Below are 20352 nucleotides of genomic sequence, written 5' to 3' on the forward strand. Positions count from 1 at the left end.
GAAGCCCTAAAACTCTGGTAAAGATATTTTTTTCCTTAAAAGTTTGTAAAAATGCTCTAAATCTTCACTGCATAACATGCATCAACATCTGTGAAATCTTCCATCCATACATGTTAAATTATGAAGCCCAAGTGTCAGTCAATTTAGTCTGCCTTAGGGTCTGCCTCCAGGTCTTGTGTAGCCAAGGAAGCAAGCAGAGAGGACCACTTTTTTTTGTCCCAGCTGTCCCATTGGTCACTGATTAGGTTTCAGACCATATGATGGAGTCTAAATTCCTGTAGCCAGTTGTGAAGACATAAGCAAGAGAGCAAGTATGCTGGTATGGATTTGGATCAGGGTCAGTGGCACTGGGTTCTAATTCTTTTATTGACTCCTCCCATTTTTTGTATTGTCCCACAATAGCAACTCTCAGGGCACTGAAAAAGTTTGGTCTTGGCTAAATAAGAAGGATTTTAATTATGGGATTATAATTGTGGATAAAACAATGCAGGAACGAAGGTGATAGTCCGATCTAATCCCAAAATGGTATTTCATTTTATGTCCTCTTCATTGTCTCATCTTCCATCATCTTATTTTATTTTTTTTTAAAAAGGCTGAGGGTAGAATTGGGCGAGGTTCATCTGAATAACCAGCTAAATGAGGAACTAAAAGCAGGGGAAAGAAATGAAAGTGGTGGGTAGCTCTGTGTATTCATGTCACACAGCTTTATCAAATTATTCCACAATGGCAGCCACACAAGTGATGGAATTTCAATTAAAGTATGACAGTTTTCAGAATTTGTTTCTGCTCGCCAGAGACTACGTGAGAGCTACGTTTCATGGACTGGAAAAGGGACGGGTGGGGGTTTTTGCTAGTTGAAATGGACGGTGAGGAGAGTCTACTATGTTTTTTATTTTCAAACCATCTACCCCATTCTCCATCGACGGCGAATGACTTACTAAAACACTTTTGTGCAGAGGCACTTTGCAGTTAGAGCCTAAGAGGTAGGAGAAAGGGAAAAAAAAAGAGGGGTGTTATGAAGGTCTTCAAAGCAAGAAGTCAAAAATGGAGGCTTTGGTTGATAGCCCCGTTCCAAGAACAATTACACTTCCTGCTGTGCAAAATACAAGGCTGCAAGAGATAAGTCCAAAGAAGACAGGCCTGGCCAGACTGGTGGCTACAAATAAACAGAGAGTTTCATACACACACACTCACACACACATCAAACTATTACACTATTTTACAACCGTGTATGTATATGTGACTGGGCTAGCTAGCTAGATAGATTGATTTTAATATTGAAATTATTTGTATTTTATTCCAACTGTTTAGCTTTATTGGGCCAATCTGGGCTTCCACTTGTTTATCAATTTGCTTTTAATACAAAGTTAAAACTTTCAGACAAAGAAACATCTAGCAAAACAAATAGGATTTCAAAACAAACATGGATCTGGAGGTTCAAAACATATTTTCCACGGTGAAAACAGAAATCTGCTCCATGAAAATGTATTCAGCAGCAACCATGTACGATTTCTATATTTCTGCTAATTTATCACAATATCAACAAGAGCAGCAGCAGGTTAGCTTGCTCTGGTTTTTATTTCTTCATTATTTCACAGCCCACTGAGCTGTCAACTGATTAACAGTGTCCTGCGTTAAACTCATGCCATAGAACAGAATTGTGGGATTCTGAAATTTGCAGCTTTGAAGCGCATCTCAGACAGACAGAACCCCAACACTGGGCCTTATGTGTCTGTGAAGCTAATATTTAAACATTTAGCGTTACCTTGCGTCCGCAAATTTTTCTGTTTCACTGCTACAAATACATGAATTTGACCTTTTCAAATATCAGTGTGGTAGTGTTAGCTTGTAGCTTTAAAATAGGTAGCATGTGGCATCCTTCTGCATTCCTGTCAGTCTGCCTAATGGGGAAAGGACCGCTAGACAACTCTGTATGTAGGCTTGAGAGGGTAGCTCATGTTTTTTCCTGGATGTTCTCACCATCTTGGCAGAGCTCAAAACTTGCAGCAGCTCTTTGTTTTGATTATATGAAACGAATGAGCACGTTTTACCTTCCAGCAGGACAAATAGCCTAAACATAACAGTCAGTGCTACAATGACATAGCTTAAATCAATGCATATGATGTGCCATAAGTTACTCAGTCGTCTTAAGAATTTTATGTTGTAGATGTGTAAAGCTGGCAGACAAATAATCCAGAATACCTGTAGCTCAAGTTCAACATGTGAATACGTTTGTGACCAGTTGCATAGCGTTTTTTTGTCATTGGCATGCACAGAACCTAGAACGAAATGAGGATTATTTTAAACAAAGCTCAAGATTTGCATTTGGTGTCCATTTTTTTAAATTTTCCCCAAACTCGTATTGGGATTGACAAAGGGGAAAGAATTCTATTATAAAGTGCAGTGACATTGCCTCGTAGCAATTTCACGACTGAGGAATGCATTTAATAGGGGACAAATTTTTCATAATTTGGAAGTGTTTTCCCGAAGTCGCGCCAGAATTGAAGCATGCTGTCCCTTCAAATGTTCAAAGGGAGATGTTTAAATTTAGACGTAAAGTTGGGACTACAGCGTGTGGACCGATTTAGCATCAATCTGGTGTAAATATATTCTCCTCTTTATTCCTCCTATGTTCTCCCACCCCTTTGTATAAATCAAAATTAAATTTCCAGATTGCTGCAAGGTTAGGAATCAATGTTTAAATTCTGCCTAACCCCGGCATTCTCTCTCCACTCAATCAGCAATTATAGCGAGTCGCTTTGAAGAAGCCAGGCGGAACTAAAATGACTTTTCATGTCCGGTATAATGACTGCCATTTGGAAGAAGACATGGGGAGAGAGGGCGAGAAAGACTGAGCTTCAGTGGGAGGGGGCGAAAAAAAAAGGGAAGTGTGGAGGGAGGGAGCAGTTAGAAAGGGGAGAAGTGGGAACAATCGGGGATGAAAATGGCTTAGGTCACCTTTGGTTGTGCCCATGCAGCCCAAACCAAGCCATCTTTTACTGCTCACGTATGAATTTGCCATGTTTGAACTCCTTTCTTTGTTGTCAATGCCTCGTAGTGCAACTTTCTCACTCAACTCCCTCCCCCCTTATTTGCTGTTTGGTACGATTCATTTGCCTCCGGAAGCTCAGCTGCGCAATTGTGGATTACAGGATGAACGGCACAAAGAGAGACGCCGTATATTCTCTTTAAGGGTGCCAAAGGCCAGAGATGAGCGCCTTCACCTGGACTAGCATCCGGCTATCTTTTACGCTTCCCACGCTAATGAGGCCAGACAGTTGGGGCTGAAGTTATAGTGCCGACTGGATGCTGTGCTGGTAATCTATTATTTAGAGTCTCATGGGGGAGCCTGGTCTCAAGAATTTCATGCATGCGTTTTGCAAAGCAAATGTTTGCCCAGGGGGAACATAGCTCTGTGTGGGAAAGTAATGAGTGAGTATTAGACATTAATGTGAGCTGCAGCTTTTTTTGTCCTGTCTCTTCCGCCAACCTGCCAAAACCTGCAAAGAAACATTTCATTTTACACAAGAATAGAAACATTTGCTGATTTGGACACACTAGCAATGCTGACACCTCGAGTCTTTTTGTTATTTTTATTTTTTCCTTTTTCATTACAATGTCGGGATATTTTAAGGATGATGATTGAAGATTGTGTTTGGGTCTTCAGTCAGAGAAGACCGGGTACATCTGGCACATCCCTTTTCATGTATATTTTAGGAACTATTTCAGAGGGGTTTCTTAGAGTTGCATCACCCTGTTACAGTTAACACTATGCAGATGGGACTTGTTTATATTTAGGCAGGCCAAAAGAATATGCCATACATGACCCCTTCACACCTCCACTATGTATTTATAGCTTCAATATCTTTAGATGTGTATATTCCAACACAACCATTCATGTAGAATGGTTATTTACAGATAAATGACCTAATGCTGATCATTAAATACAGAGTTGGGATTCTGGCAACATTTACAGTCCCTAGGAGCAATTAACTATATTTGGCCGTGGAGATTCGCAAATCTGCTGGGAGGGAAGATGGCAGCGGTTAAACATAGAGTGTCAGTTTTAGCCAGAGTTGTTGAGCAGACTTAAGTTACGCTAATATGAAGTTCATGCAGAATGGCGGATATAGAACCAAGTTACGGACCGCATAAAAACGCTTTACATACAAATCCGCATGAAGTCACAAAGTTATTCATGTCTCCATATATACCAAGGATTGACGTCATGATAAATTCAATGTGAAGATTTACGACGGTAGTAAATGATTTATGAAGGAGGCTGAAGCTGTTTGAAGGTCAAGTGCGTAGGTTGTGCTGCTATCTAGTGGTCGAAATCACACTTAAATGAATAGTACCTGCCTAAAATTAAAGTGATGATAAAATCCACGCCCCTAAAAACAACCCCTGTTTGTGTTTGTACTTAGAGGCCTATATTTGTATTTAACTTTCCAACATGAAAAATATCTATATTGGATTACAATGTTTTATGAAAACAATTGTTGTTTGACTTTATCTATCCAAACACTGGATGTCCATAGAGACCACTTCTTTATGGCTACTTCAGGTTGCCGACATTGCCTTGTTTTTCTGTATGTAAACCAGAAACAGGTCTATATACAGGTGCTGTCCAAATTCAACCTAAACAAAGTTATTGAAAATCAAATTTGGTTTGCTCATCTCATCAACCCTAGCATTTTTTCAAGTACATTTAAACATTGGTAGAAGTTCTTCTATTTAATGTTTCGCTAAAATCCATTTGTTGCTGTAAAACCAAAAGAATATTTCAACTTCAAATGGATTACTCCTGGTGTCATATTTTTAACATGTATCATATAGTGTTTTGATTTTGAAACACAGATGATTAGATTCATTTATCTAGTTTACTTACCATTCTTTTTATTAGACTATCACAAGTTGCCAAACTGTAAAAGCTAGTTAATCAGTATTATAACTATGAACAGCAAAATGGTGTACTTGTTTCAACGTAGCAACAGGAGGCGTAGAACTCCTTTACTTTTCATGCTCTGCACAATGGACAAAACTTTGATCTCTCAGACATCTCATTAAAAGGACTTTAAGACATCAAAGAAAGGTTTGTAGTTTTTTTTAAAAGTAGTTTTGGAAACTGGAAAAATTGTAAATTTTAGATTTATGGCTCGGCATGGGAAAAAAATGTAGTATAAGTATAAATTTTTATATTATTCCTTCTTTCATTGATTAAATTATAGTTCTGAATCTTACAAAACAATAAATATTTTTTTGCATTGATTTTATAATTGGATTATGTATCTTGCCTTTTATCTAAAACTTATGTTTTAGTCTAACTCATTCACGGTTTAGGGGTTTGAGTTGCTGACACAGATTAACCCACACTTACAATAATACAAGGGGAAAAAAGGAATCCCTAGACATCCCTAGCTGAGCTTTAAAGAATTTGCTTTTAAGATTATTTAAAGCCTACGTCCGAGCACAATTATGAGAACTTCTGTGACCTCTTGTTGAAACAATTTCCATCAAATTCTTCTTGCGGTCAAGGGGAAGTCGATGTCAGGTGCAGTGCACTGTAATCCTAGATCCCAACCCTGCCTCCACCTACCTTGTCTCCGCATGTTTTCTCTCATGACTATGTACCCTAAAGAAACATTCCAGGAGTGTTTTAGACCTTGCAACTGGACACCATCACATCATTTTGTATGCTTGGGTTAAACTGTGAGAAAAGGAGAATTTGTACGGGAATAGGAATGCTTTTCTCTGCCCTCCTCCTTTTTGTTGCTTCACTCCCATCTCTCTGAGTTTAATATTACATGCTTATTAGATTACATCATGAATTCCTGCAATTAAACATGAGCCCAGTTTCCCAGGTTAAGGAAAGGGTTTTAAAAACTTTATTTGATACGAATGAAATGGAAGTTGAAAAATAAAGTTCAAGATGGCTGGTACTGAAACTGAGATGAGGATCAGAGAGAAAACTTGAAGTAAAAATAAACGTTCTGCAATGTTTGCTGCTGAAACTGAGATTTATGCAGACTTTGAAATGAGAAATTAACTGCAAACATCCATATTTTGATGGGTTGCCTCCGGTCTATGAGAGGAAGGTGTCATTTTCAACACCCTTAATTGTAGAATTATTAAACCAATGAGACAGTTAATGCACTTTTGAAAAATTAATAATATTCAGCTGGATGACATTTTAGCTGCCAAAGCTGGATGTGGCCCTCGAGCTTTAATATTCAAATGAATTTTCCTTTATGCTATGGCTGCTTTTTATTCTTGTGACAGTCCTGGAGGGGTGTGTGTGTGTGTGTCCTCAGTGCTGTGTCACAGTCGATACGAGGGTTCATTTGGTAGCCATGAAAACACATTACAATGTAATCCCTTCTTTTCCATCTTCCCACCCTCCGCCGTTTATTTGGACACCATCCCGGCCATCCATTGTGATAATCTACAGACAAAGCTAGCAGCTAGCCTTGTTCTCGTCCTGCTCCTCCGCTTGGACTGCCAGCCTGCATATCACTGCAAGGAATTAACCTCTGCTGTTGCTTCTTTCATATTGTGTACATTTTATTTTTTAACAGCCACTCCAACGGAGCTGCGAGGGGTGGCGGTACTGTAAATGTTGCCAAATTACTGACAGTTTTGCACCAAGTCCAAGTGCTTAAAACAGAAAAACGGGGAAAGCGTAGATAAACAGCTCGCCCTCTTTTTGCTTGTGGCTGTCTCCAGAGCAACCTTTACAGAAATAAAAGGGCATGACATTTTTTTTTTTTTTTTTTAAGACAAGTTAGCTGACTCCAAAGTGGGAAGTTAAATAACAGAGAGTGTAGTTCATTGAATGGGACATTACCACACTGTCAGTGTGTGACCTTTCCCATTTGTTCTGACAGGACAGGGCTTCACTCTGTCAGAATGGTCCATGTCGTTTCAGAAGAGATTCTCCCTCCCTTCCCGTATGCTTTCGTTTTTTTTTTTTTTATTTCTCTCTCCCTTCGTTCTCATATCTACCATCTGCAGTGACTGCATGACGCCCCAGCTTTTGTGTCATCCGCGGAAACGCTCACGCACACACTGGCTGGGAAAGAACAGGAGGGAGAAAAAAAGGAAAGGGGGAGGCACAAGAGTTTATCTTCAATCTTTAACTGTGCCTCGGACGTTATTACCTCAACATTCAAAGAAATCTCATTGTTTTCTCTTGGGGAGGCAAAAAAGTGTTGGTAGTTATTTTCATGTTGCTGCATTTGGATGAATGTTTAAGTCGGACTTAAAATTTTCTTTGTAGTACTGAATGACTGCTACTTAAAGTATTTATGTGCAGTTTTATAGGTTTAATGATCATTTATTAAGAGCTAAAAGATTTGTCAACAGCACAATTAAAGAACATTATTCTTGTAATCTAAGGTAATCTAAGAAATTAAATTTCTAGCACGTTCTTGCACAATTTGATATAATAAAGTTATATAGGTTTTAGTAGATATGTGTTGTTCAATCATTGCTATGACTGTAGATTTAAATAAGCAACAAGCAAGTGGCTATCAATCTTATTTAAGAAGATCAACATACATCTGCTTTACTCGTTGAGTTGCAAGTTTTGTTCAGCCTATTTTGAAGAGTGACTTACATAAGTTAAAAGTGAAATATCGTTCCATATCATAACTGCTGGAAAACAAGAATTTATAAATTATTGATGAAAAGTTCCTAAAGAGATTTTGAGAAATTAGATGTGAACCAGCATCTGACAATTTGCTGTTTGATTTGGCCTGAGTGCCTGGCTCCTCAGAAACTCAAGAATCCAATAATTTTCCAATCAGTTACATGAATACAGAATTGAATACAGGATATCTGGATTTATTGCAGCTTTTATGGCTGTAGAATTTTGAAAAATACACTGAGTGCTTTTGTCCCCTTTTTACAAGATCTTTTTTTAGTATCTTTACTATCTATGCAATAACAGTTTAGAGGGCAAACCAGGAAATATTTGACGAATCATGTTCATGATGACGTGATGGTAATGTGAGGATTCAAAATGATGTTACTGTAATCACAGAGGTGTGAGAAACTATTTGAAAGGAATCTGTTTTTTCTCTGCAAGATGTTGAAACATGTTTGTGGTCTTTATTGAGGCTGTGGGAAAGCGAGAAAGAGCAATTCTTTTAGCGGATAACATGACCGAGTGCTGGAAAGTTGTACTGTTTTTTTTATTTTGAGCTTACAACCTCTCAACCTCTGTCACTGAGCAGTTATCCTTTCGGAGGTAAAACTTTAAGGGAAAATAGTTTTTCTTTAGGCTAACAAAGCTAGTCATGTTAAAAGATGCTAAGAATGGTTAAAATGTGCTCTGTCACACACGGTGTTATGACACTTATACAGTAATAAAATGATAACATTTTCAGTGCTGTTCTTATACCTCCTTATATTATAGTTTGCATCGCCTCAATACTCTGGTCTGCTATAGATTAAATTACACATATTCTTCAAATACATTTACTTTATAGCCATTTTTATGAGTTCCAATAGTTATGACGCCAGTGATTTTGTTGAAAATAATTACCCACTCTCAATAAATGTGGTCAAATTAAACGTTTTCCGTATGACTTCATGCTGCTGGAATAAAAAAGAAGCCCAAAAGATTTATTTTACTCATCCTTACCTGGGGTGGTAATAGCTGCGGAGAGTATGGTAAAACTTGATTTAAAAACCTTAATCTTTTTAAAATACCTTTGTTTTTTTAAGAAAACATCCTAAATCCCTGAATTAGGTGCCATGTCTGTGCAGATAACACTTACTTTTATGACCTATAGACACATTTTTAGTGACACTTTTGGCATTTTACCAGAGGACTGAATTTAATTTCTGACTTCATTAAATCCAAGGGTAAAAATCTACAGCATCTCTGCATAAAAGCACAGCAGGAGAGGTGATTATCTTTGTAAATTAGCTCACTCATTTAGGGCTGTGTGGATGCAGATGCCTTCCGTTCAATGGAAGCCTATTATTCCAAACGACTCTCATTAAGCCGCAGTGAAATAAGGCAAGCTGTGGAAGCAGTGAAATAAAATCTTTAGACTGGCTGCGCAGAGAAAAAGGCTCCACCGTCTTCATTAAGAGGCCTGACGTCAGGAGTGAAACGCTGAAAACGACTCGGCGTAGAAAGAAAAAATTGTATGCGGCTGATTTCTGCCTCTTGTGCCCTATAGGTGGTTATTTGCTGTTTGCGCTCGGAGCCGAGGAAACTGACAATGCGGTCTGATCTTAATGAGTGAGTTTAATAAAAAACCCAACACCGAGGAGCATGAGTCACAGCTGATCTGTAATTTCTGTATTTCATTGCAGACCTGCTGTTTAGATGCTTTTTTTTCTTTCTGTTTTTGTTTGAATGGCATTCATCACAAGCCATTTTCCTGTTCAGTCAAGCTGTGCTGCGCTCACATTTACACGATATAAAGAGAGCCAGATCACAGTTTCTCATGACTGCAGTTCCCACAGTTAGTCATGAAGCTCCTCTATCCATCCATCTATTGCAGCTATTTACAGTCTGTATGGAGCTAAATTGAAGAACACAATCTTTTAACATCTCTGCTTCCTGATGACCTTCCTATTATTTCTCGCTCTACCTCTGTAGTTGCTGGTTGAGATTAGATTAGGTCAGCTACTGGTTTGGTAGCAGTGTTCGAAACATTTTTAATTTTTTCTGGTAACTGACTTTGTACATGTTAGGTAGCCATCTGCTTAAAGAAAAGTTTCATCCAGAAAATGAGTCAGTCTATACCTTCCTCGACAACTGACCAATGGTTGGAAGAAGTTGGCATGTGACGACAATAAGTAATATCTACTAACTGGAGTTTGCTCACTGTTGTTTTGGTTTGATCACTAGAGGTGTCTCATTTTGATCACCCAAACAGAAATCAAAATGGGTGTAGGGCGTTATTTGAAATCTTCATAACAAAAGTCTAATCCAATACTACCAGGGATTTGAGTATGTTTATGATAATTTATCTCTATAATTGTCCAACATGTCTGTCAAGCAAAATAAACTGATACAAAACAGCTGAAACGGTTTGTCTGCAGATAAGAAAAAGAAGAATAAAATCGTTAAATGAGGTTGTGAATTTGTGATTGGGCAAACTGATCTGCAGCTAAATTTTAACAGTGATTGTATTGTGAGGAGGTCAAAGAACTAATTAACACGTTTTGTGTTGTGGATAACAAGAATTACATATAAGAATAAGTAAAAAATACAAATGGATAAACAAAATACAATAAACTAAAAAGTCATGTTAAAATGTGAAATATCACAATTTAAAATTAAGTTTAAGTAAAAGTAATATCATGCCTAAACAGATGCAACAAACTAAAGATTTTGTACCACATGTTAAAACATTGGCCGTCAAAATAAACTTTATAAGTTAGACTAAATACATTTTTGCTTTTAAGTGGACCAACATTCTCTATTATTCCAGTGGCATAGGGTTATACTTGTTTTGCTTTGTGTTTAATAGAGAATCTTTCTGTATGTAAGACTAGGTCAGCTGGTAGAAACCAAAATTAAGAATCTTAAAATCTGTTCAACATTACATTCACAGTATATCCTGTCAATAGCAACCAGGAAATGGTAAATGTTGTAGTGCAGATAGTTAAAGCACTATACTGAGGATGTAGTGCTTCAAATAGATAAGAAAGAAAGATTGTCAGTTTGCTGAATTTGTGGCAAAATCAATAGGAGTGCAGAATGAAGGTATTTTTGTAGCATAAAATTGATATTTGAAGTAATATTAAAATTTCATCCCGTCTCGTTCTTCTGAACTCAATATTGTGTCTCTTCTTGTGAGTTAACATCAATAAGAATCAAATATAGCACCGACATTTTTCAGTTTTGAAGTACTCACTGCCAGTATTTGGAGATAAATTCTGTTTGGGTTTTACTGCCAATCCTTAACATGTTTAGATTTTTCCTTATTGACAACAAATGTCATCAACGACTGCATTTCTGTAACACAGCTAAGAAGTCCATTCATCAGTCATTCATTATTGGTCGTTTTGGAGTTAGTTGTAAAAGCTGTAGAATTTCTTTGGTTGTTCTGGGACAAACAGGACGAATCCAGCAAAGAGCCCTGGGAATCTACTGCATCTACAGTAGATGTGTTGTTTCGTCTCCTGAGTTGTTTTACACCGGGGGAGCACAGCTAGAGGAGCGAGCAGAGAAGAGAGATTAGATGAACTCTTGTCGGATGAGGGTAAATACTGATAGGCTTCCATATTCCCCATTGGCCTCACAGAGCAGGTGGCCTCCATTTGCATCCTCCTTCCTCTCCTTTGTTCGTTTATATATTACAATGGCTGCAGGTGGAGATGGGATGACTGTCAAATCTGCCTAATGTTCTGCGTTTCTTTAGCATGCTTTGGCGTACGCATGAATCACAAAAACACAGCAGAAAGGGAAGTGTTTATAGAGCGTTGCCCAGTTTATTACTGCTCAACGATAACCTCCATCCATACATCCATGCACTGTTTGGCAGCGGCCCTAAACAGCGGTAGTTTGTGCAAAGTGATGGAACGCAGACATTAAAATTCGATCTCTTGCATCAGTACATTCGGCGCTGGTCAGAATGGCAACTATAAATTGCTGGCCATTATTTTCCATTACCCACACTGACACCCACGGCCCCATCATTTCTTTCCATTTTTTAAGCCCCCTCCACTCCATCCTACCCACCACCATCTCTTTGTCACAGTTGCGCCACATTTCCAGAGCCGTTTCATTTTTAAATTGTCCCCCAAAATACGATAACAACGCAGTCCAGCAAATCTCGGGACAGAGGCGATCTTATTAATAGCTGAGCCACGATAACAGAAACTGTCCAGGTCCTCAGTTGTTATCTCCATCTTCAGGCACATCCTTTGCAGCGCCTTGAGAGGGGAACGTGCTCAGCGGGTGCAAAGGGGGCAACAACTTGGCGGCATGTCGATGGTATGCTGAGCAGGAGTAACGCCTTGAATCTTAAACAGAGGGGAAATATTCCTCTATCAGGGGTCTGATGGTAGACAAAATAACTAATACAGCACAAATATGAATGAATCTGTATGTTGAACTTCTGATGTTTTTGTTGGAATGATTGGACTGCAGAAGCATTAACTAGGTATAAGTTTGAATTTACTGTAGATATTGTCTTCCCCTGATAAATATGTATAGCCATTTGAGTTTTATTAGCCATCCTGGTATATTTATGGGTGGATATTTGAGCTATTTAGTTGAAATAGAGTTTATTTAACTTATTTCATTTCTTGGAATAGACCTATCTTTTTGTAATAGTCTGGGAATTTTCAAGGTAAGGGATTGGGAAGGCCATTCCAGGAACTTTTGTGACTCTCTTTTTATCAATCCCAAAACCAGTTTTTGATCTGTGTTGGCAATCATTTTGTTTGAACCTCACTGTTCAAGTTTCAACCATGTTGCTCTTGATTTGAAGTGCAGTCCCGACCACTTTATGTCATCTGCTAGTGCCACCGGGACCGCGTGGATAAAACTTTAATTCCTCTGACAGCTTCTAACGTATTTTACCTTGACAATAATGGTTGCTGCATATTAGTTTTGGAACAGGGCTAGAGTATCAGCAATTTCCAGTTAATTGGTTTGAACTTTAAAGGATCTTGATCTTCTCGGAAAACAAAATCCTAACTGGTTTTGTTTAAAGTCCATGTAGCTATAGACCTCTACAAAAGTTGTATAAGTAAATGTCAAGAACTCGCACTAACGTGTAAATGTTTAAACCAATTGCATCTGGAGCTGTTAATAATGGTTCCACAACTCTAATTCTTTGATCTTCAGAGTTCCTTCAGCAGTTCAAATAAGTCATTATAAGCACCAAATTAATATGACATTCATGTCCATGTTGGGTGTTTGCATTTTTCTGACTCCAACTAGAATAGTGAGGGTTCCAAAGGAAATTAGTAGTTGGCACAAAGGAATGTTGTTTATGCAAGATTTAATAAGAGGAAATAAGAATTAATAGGGAAAAACCTAAATTGGATTTAATTATCTAGAGCTAGAGTTCACAACCGTAGACTACAGATCAAGCAGGAAATGTGGGGAGAATACAAAGCGACGTTCTGGTCAGCTGCCAGCCAACACCAGGGATAACAGATGCACGACATGAGCGGCAGATATGACACTGTTATCATTTGCTCATTTTGCAAAATAATGGCAGCTGTCCCAAAGCAGGCAAACACTGGCAGGAATACAGTCGACGAGCTTGTCGTAGTACTTCCACCTGACGGGTGGAAACATGAGCTGACTTGGCTGGTAACAAACTCCGTCCACACTGAACGAAGGTATCTCTTGTTTTGCCGAACACCGAGTTCAAAAGGGCGGAAGAATGAACTAAATCGGCGAAAGCAATCTCGCTGCTGAGCTTTTGTTTTGACAGAAACAAATTGTTGTGACACTGCAGAAGCTCCTTCTCTTAGTTCTTAATGAGTTTATGGGTAATCAATATGCTTTTCTTGTTTGCCGACATGTGACCCAAGAGGAGGTCCTGTGGATGGTGTAGTCGACGGGGTCAGTGAGGATTGGTAGGCATTTGCTCATGCTGAGGCATTTAGGATTCCCTGTTTTTATGCAAGGGTGGAGGAAGCCAGGAAATTAAATCTGTATGAAGCCTCAGCCTTCTGTGGAGCTTGCAAAGGAGGATCACAATAGTGAAGCATATACATTTTACAAATGCATTAAAAACAAAATTTTATACACAGCCTTGAGAATGTGAAGCTAAAATCCTTGCACTATGCCACTCTTGAACCAAACTGCGAAATGTTTAAGGAGAGAAAGAATTTGACTTTTGGATCATTTTATAATGTTTTATGTTGCTCTTTCCATAGGTTTTTCTTTCTCTTAACTTTTCATTAAAACAATTCTTGTGGAGGAGAATATGTCTGCTTAACAACTGTGAAGTCTGAAGCTTTCCTTCCTAAATTTATAATATATGTTTTTTATATTGGTCCAATTTAATATTCTAAAAGTTGGGGTTTTTATAGCTGAAAAGCAGATGTAATTATTTGAAATAAACAATTGAAGGCATCATTCGGATAATAAGTCTATCCGAGTATTTTCTTTCTCTCTGGAAATAAATTTTTCTTGTGCATCAAAGCTTGTTAGTGCAACTCTCCTTGCATGATGGATTCTTGCCTCCCGTTGCGGGTCAAAGCACTTGACCTCACCCTTTCTGAAGACTTACTGTCCCCCACTCCAGCCATGATTTTTATTCAGCACCATTGAGTAACAGCAGTGGGTGTTTGACCCGGATCGATGCGGCTCTGCCAAGGCGGATTTCATTGAGAGACCTGCAGCCCATTGAGAAACACGGATCGAGGGTGCCGGATGTTTTCTGATTCATGCTGCTACAGTCTCACTATATTCAACAGTCAAATCACTCTGATGAAACTGGGTTTTCTTCTCTGAAAACTCTGACTCAATGGAGCTGGCAGGGTGCAATAGAGCTGCGTTGCCATCCTCAAATAAAAGGAAAACAACATTGAGTCTTTCTATTATGGGTCGCCCCACACAAACATACCCTCTTCATTCAAGGCCCTCTTTTAGCACCACACAAAGGGGGACAAAGGACGGAGAGACTGGCATATCGGGCAAATGAAAAACAATTGGGCCAGGTGCCAAACTTAAATCAAGCGTGCGAGCTCAATAAAGCACACTGCATCGATTTGGGAGTTATTCATTATTTGTTGTGGATGTAGAGAAAGTTCCCTGGAAAATGATTCTGCCGTGCAGCTCACACTCTGAAATAAATGGTTTGACAGTTCATCGATGACCATAGAATATGATAGTAAATAGCCTGATATGGATTTATTTCCCAGTGACCCTCACTCACTCTCTCCTTTCTCTCCTTCCTCCTTAAAGCAAGACCAAGCACTCTCCTGTGTATTGGATTTCTTTTTTTTTTTTTTTCCTTTTTTGTCCAGCCTACTTTCAATTGTGAAAATGAGGATTTATTTTGCCCCCGCTGCTTGGCTTGAGAGAATGGATATACATCACATGGTGTTTAATATCTCTCGTGACAACAAACAGCCTTGCAAAAGCGGTAATATACAAGCAGCCAGCGCCTCAAAATGCAGAAATGGCAGCTTTGTTTACTGCATTCAGAATAAATGGCTGAGGCCCCGCTGTCACTCACAGATGGCACTTCCTCTGAGGAGGGAGGAAAACACACACACACTTGCACACACATACACCAAAAAACTGCAGAGCTAGTGAATCGTGGTAATGCACTGGCATGGCCGCAGTCATTTTGCACAACCTCCGGAGGCGCTGATCGTCACAGGGAGGCGTTGGCATCGTCTTGGCACCGGCCGACTCCGGGCTGTGGAGTAGTAAGTGATAGCCAAACTGGAGCTTGTCAGGCCTGACGCTTATCACTTTTGACATCTGTCTGCACCACCTCGCTCCTCACTCCCTTCACCAGCTTGCCACATAATGCTGACCTTGGGATCTTTTTCTCAGCTGCACCGCTGCCCCAGACCTCCCGCCTGCCCTCCTCAGTCTCTGCATTTGGCACTGGTTTCATGTGCAACGGTTTGAGGCTAGCGTTTACCCTTTTAGACCTTGCCCACTGATATTGCAACACTGCTGTATTTAGATTCTTGCTCTTATCCAATTTTAGTTTGTAGCTGACAGTGTTTTTACTGTAATCCAACTTGTTGGGTAACTGCCTTGCAGAAGTATTCAAACCCTGTCAGCTTGCTCATATTTTGTCACCTAAATTGTAAGGAAGAAAATGACAGATGGTTTTCAACATATTTCACAACAAAGTTTTTGTATTCGCCCCCTTTGGCAGCAAAATGGTTCTAGTTCAGTCGGATTCAAAGAAAATTATCTATTAACATAAATGTCCTGTCTTGCCTCATATTTGTCAAAGATTAGCTCTGACTGTGTGCTTAGGGTTCCCACCAACTCTGACCGGCTTGAGTGTCCTGTCTGAAGAAAGAAAAAACCCCAAGCATGATGTTGCCATCACCATGTTTCACTGTGGGAATGTGATAAGATTCGGTGTTTTTAATTGAATTAAAGTTTAAATTGAAAAATACTATATTTATCCCAAAGGGGAATTAAATGTTGTTACTCATGTCTTCCAAGTCAAAGAGTTGTTGTTGATGGTGATGCTGTGGGCAAGAAGAATCTCTGGTAGCAGTCAGTCTTGCAACAAATCTGTAAATGCTTCTGACCTAATACTTGCTGCAGCAGGGACCATATTACACAGTAATTTTGAATGACACCATCAGTTGCTGCTAATCCACCTCATTTTTTTTGCTTCTCCTCTTTAAATGTCACCAAACCTCCATTTTCCACTCCTCTGGGATTTCTAGTTGTCTTTAAGGTATGATATTCTGGTATCAAAGTGTCAAGCAGCCCTCATTTATACCGAGATTAAATTACAAATAGGACAAGTTTATTTACTTAATGAGTTCTAAGGAGATTTACTTACCTGGGTTTTTATTTAGTAACTCTAAATAATAGGGGTACATCCAAATACATGCCACACTTTTCAGATTTTTGGATCATATTTTAACATAAAGAAGTCCTTTTTGATCCCGGTGTTGTAAGCATCAACCTACACTGACTGGTCTTAGCAGACTGATCAATATTCCGTATGTAAATATATCCTGATAACTCTCCTGCTGCTTTGTTGATAATTTGTTGAAAACGATAAATATATATCTAAAAGCCAAAAAAAGTTATGTTTCTTTTCACAATTATACAGTACAGTGTGTTGGTCTATCAGATAAAATCCTAATAAATTACACTTTGTGTGACAAAATCTATACTTCAGATTAAAGGTCATGAATATTTTTGTGAATATGATTTTCTTTCACATTTCAAAATGTTTTTTTTTTCTTTTCTTTTTTTTTTTTAAAAGTATATTCCTACAAAACTAAAATAAACCAGGCTGGAACAAGTTAAGTTACCACACACAGCCTGAGTGTTGACAGGCTGCCAAGAGATGTCAGACACGCTGCGCTGTGAGGAAGTGTCACCGTAAGCGACGTACATCGTCGTTCTTTAGCCGCCTAAAGAAAAGGTCAGTATGGCAAGCACAGGCGGACGCACACACGTCCATATGGCATCTCAGATCAGCTTCTGTTGCATTCCCCCCCTCCCCCCCCTCTCTCTAAGCTAAGCAGTCCAGAATCCCCAGCCTTGTGTTTGCACAAAGCAGCTGAAGTTGAAAGCGGGCTTGTTGGACCCTGACACTTCTCAAAGTCGCAGATCAGTTTAGCTGAATAATTCCTGCGACTGAGTCACAGCTTTTATCAGAATCCACAAAAACACAACGGAGCATCTCTTTCTCCTGTTGCCTCCCGTCCTACATTATTCCGCTCTGACTCATCGGCAGCCCTCACCCCCTAGCCTCCCTTACGAGGTAATTAAGCCCCTGGTTGTTTGTTTAGCTGTCTGCGTGTGTGTCCTGTAGAAAACACATGAGAAAGAGGGGAGGGGGTGAGTATGTTCTGCCTACCATAAACCCACTGAAACAGCAGGACACGAAGTGGTGAGGAGGGGTCGGCGTGTGCGTGCGTGTGTAAGTGTGTGCACTAATTAGGCAGGCAGACGTGTCTGTGCTTCACTGGGCAGCAGCCAGCTGGGAGCATCTGGAACCGTCTTTCATACTCGCTACACACAGTCTCTCACACACATGAAATTAGAAAAGATGTCTACTGAGCTTCAACAGGATAAAAGAGAGTGGAGGTCAGGCGTGACCGGTTGTATTTAGGTCTACATACATTTGAGGTACCCGCCCCCCTGAGTTAAAGAAACTATGCCATTCCAACACTCTCACTCCCAGAAGACCAAAATACCACCAGACAACAGGAGAGGATCTCCCTTCCCTAGAAGAACGAGAATTTACTTTGAAAGTGAGGTCAGCATCTCATAGGACCTCATAGATTTGGAGTTGGAGGCTTTAAAATAACAATCCATATCCACCTTCGTCTCCGTCTGTGGAAGTCTGTATCTCTCCAGTCCAGTTACTGTTCCTGCGTCGGTGAGGGGCTGAGGTGCACCGCTTCCATCTGCATTGTCGACAAGAGCTGTAGGGAGAGGCTGAGTAAGATAAAACTCAGACCGAGTTGGCACGCTCACTATTTCTTCTGTACGGAGAGCTCAATGAACCAGTTGAAATAGTGTTTCTCTGGGCTATTGATTAGCTGGTTAGGCCATGAAAAGCCAGGGACAACAGAGCCACTCAGCTCCCTTCCCCTTTTTACCGAAGGATGCTTTTGTTTTGTTGCTTACTCCATTTTAATTCCTGTTTTTTTGGGGGTTTTTTTAACTAACTAAAGTATTTATCCCCCTAGTAGAAGTAGGCAATACAGACTATGTTTTATTGTGACATTTTGTTGTACCATTGTGGTTACGATAAGTTATCCCATCAACTCTGACCAGCCTCTTTGATGAAAATCTTCCCAACAACTTAATGCTGCCACCACCTTTCTTCACAATTCAAATTGTGTGCAGGGTGACTAAATTATTCACAAGTTGACTGTTTACTAATTGGGTGACATCTGAAAGCAGTTGGTTTAATTTGAAATTACTTGGCTGAATAACATGCACGGCACTTGATCAGATTTTGGTCATCACAAAAAAAAAAGATAAAAGCCACTTATAATTTACCTTTGCCATACTTTATGTTGGTCTATCTCAAAATCCCCCCAAAAGTTGCATAGATGTGATGTATATTATAGCAAATTGACTTTTTACTTGGTGTGCTTCTCAGTGATTTAGATCGCAGCGAACCCAGCTGTTCTGTCAAGGGCCGCTTCTTTTATTAGCCTGGAGTAGCTGACCCGGCAGGGCATGTGAGAGAAGGAGGAGAGGTTGGCAGGGAGTGCAAGGGCAGCGGGGGGCACAGATTTCCCAGCTGTTAGTCCACAAACGTTGCCTCCCTGTAAGAGATTAAGGACGTCAGCAGCAATGGAAGCAGCTACACAGAGGTGAGACAGGACAGCTGATGCAAAATGGATTGATATGGCTCTCTTCAAGGGGAGGGTGGTAGTTTCCAGGGCACCCCGACTCGAATTTCTGCTGTTTTAGGCTTTAGACCAGACAGACGAGGCCGAATCCCGTTACCTAGCGTTGATCCTAACTCTGCTTGAGGGTCGCCTTTGACTTTACAAAATCAGACACCTCTTCAAGAAACTGACAGGCAGCAGCTGTTGACGATTCCTTTTAGGGAAACAAGACGATATGTATCTAGTCTGCTATGCAAATGATATTACAAGTTATGTTCTAGCATGATGGACCACACAAAATGCTTTTACATCATAAACTTCTCTCAACCATGCATGCCTATCTTTGCCCACACTTTGATAAACATCCACACACTGCTTTGTAGATCTGTAGACAACTGCGCGATGGCACTCTGACACATTACACAGGACAACCTGGAGTCAAACTGACGACCTCCTAACAGGCAACAAGATTTTTTTGTTGTTGTTTTCAGGGAGACTACCCAAGACACCAACTATAACACATCTAGTGCAAGTTTCTGTGGGTGCTCATGAAAAGAATTACACTAGCGGTATAGTAGAAAATTATATCTGTTTTAGACACAATCCAGCAAGCGTGCATTGTCTTAAACACTGAAAATCAACCTCTCTTTGTATTTACTGCTGCTTTTGCTTTCTTGTAAGCCAGGGGAAAGTGTAGTAATGTTTATTCTACAGTACACAGCAATAAGTGGAGGACAGCTAATCAGTGCTTCTTTAAACAGCCACATTTTTCCTTTTTTGTAAGCAAGAGAAATTGCAAAAATAGCCTTTTTCTTCCAACTGACCAGCAGTAAACAGGTGGGGGAGGGGCAGCACAGCATCACTGTATGCTTTCACCGACAGAGAAAACTGTAATTAAGTAATCCTGACACTTTTTCTGGCATGTCATCAACTGGACCTTATGCTCCAGTGGTACAGGAATACTTCTTTGTGATATTTAAATTTTTTCAATTCTTGAAATATCTTGATTTCAGGCCATCCCTGATATAGACTTGACCCCTTTATATGGGGAATGATGAAACAAGAGCCTTTCAAAGTCACAGTCCAGCAGGCATTCATTGTTTTAAACCCTTGAAAATTGTCCTTTTTTATCCTGAGTAATATATATGTATATATATATATATATATATTTTTTTTTTTTTTCTCCAACCACCCCACAAACTCTTGCCGCCTCTCAGTCTGTTGAGGGCTGTTTTACTAGTGGGCCAGTGGTGCAAATGGACGCTGGGGGACCTGAGTGTAAAATTATATTTCAAGCCGTATAACCAGACCTCCGCTGTGCCATTTTAATGACATTATTTCATT

At 39.7% G+C, this 20352-nt stretch overlaps 1 protein-coding gene across 43 annotated transcripts in view; it reads left to right on the forward strand.

Annotated features, from left to right (window-relative positions):
• LOC116732739 (receptor-type tyrosine-protein phosphatase delta) overlaps positions 1-20352 on the forward strand; it is a 459528-nt gene that overhangs the window by 289712 nt on the left and 149464 nt on the right. Inside the window, exon 10 of one of the 43 annotated variants that reach the window (XM_032583113.1) lies at positions 9195-9256. The exons of the other annotated variants lie outside the window; for them this stretch is intronic. The gene's annotated coding sequence lies outside the window, so the exon portion shown is untranslated. The remainder of the gene's footprint in view (positions 1-9194; positions 9257-20352) is intronic. 43 annotated transcript variants of the gene reach the window in all.

The sequence above is a fragment of the Xiphophorus hellerii genome, chromosome 14 (assembly GCF_003331165.1).
Source record: "Xiphophorus hellerii strain 12219 chromosome 14, Xiphophorus_hellerii-4.1, whole genome shotgun sequence".
NCBI lineage: Eukaryota > Metazoa > Chordata > Actinopteri > Cyprinodontiformes > Poeciliidae > Xiphophorus > Xiphophorus hellerii.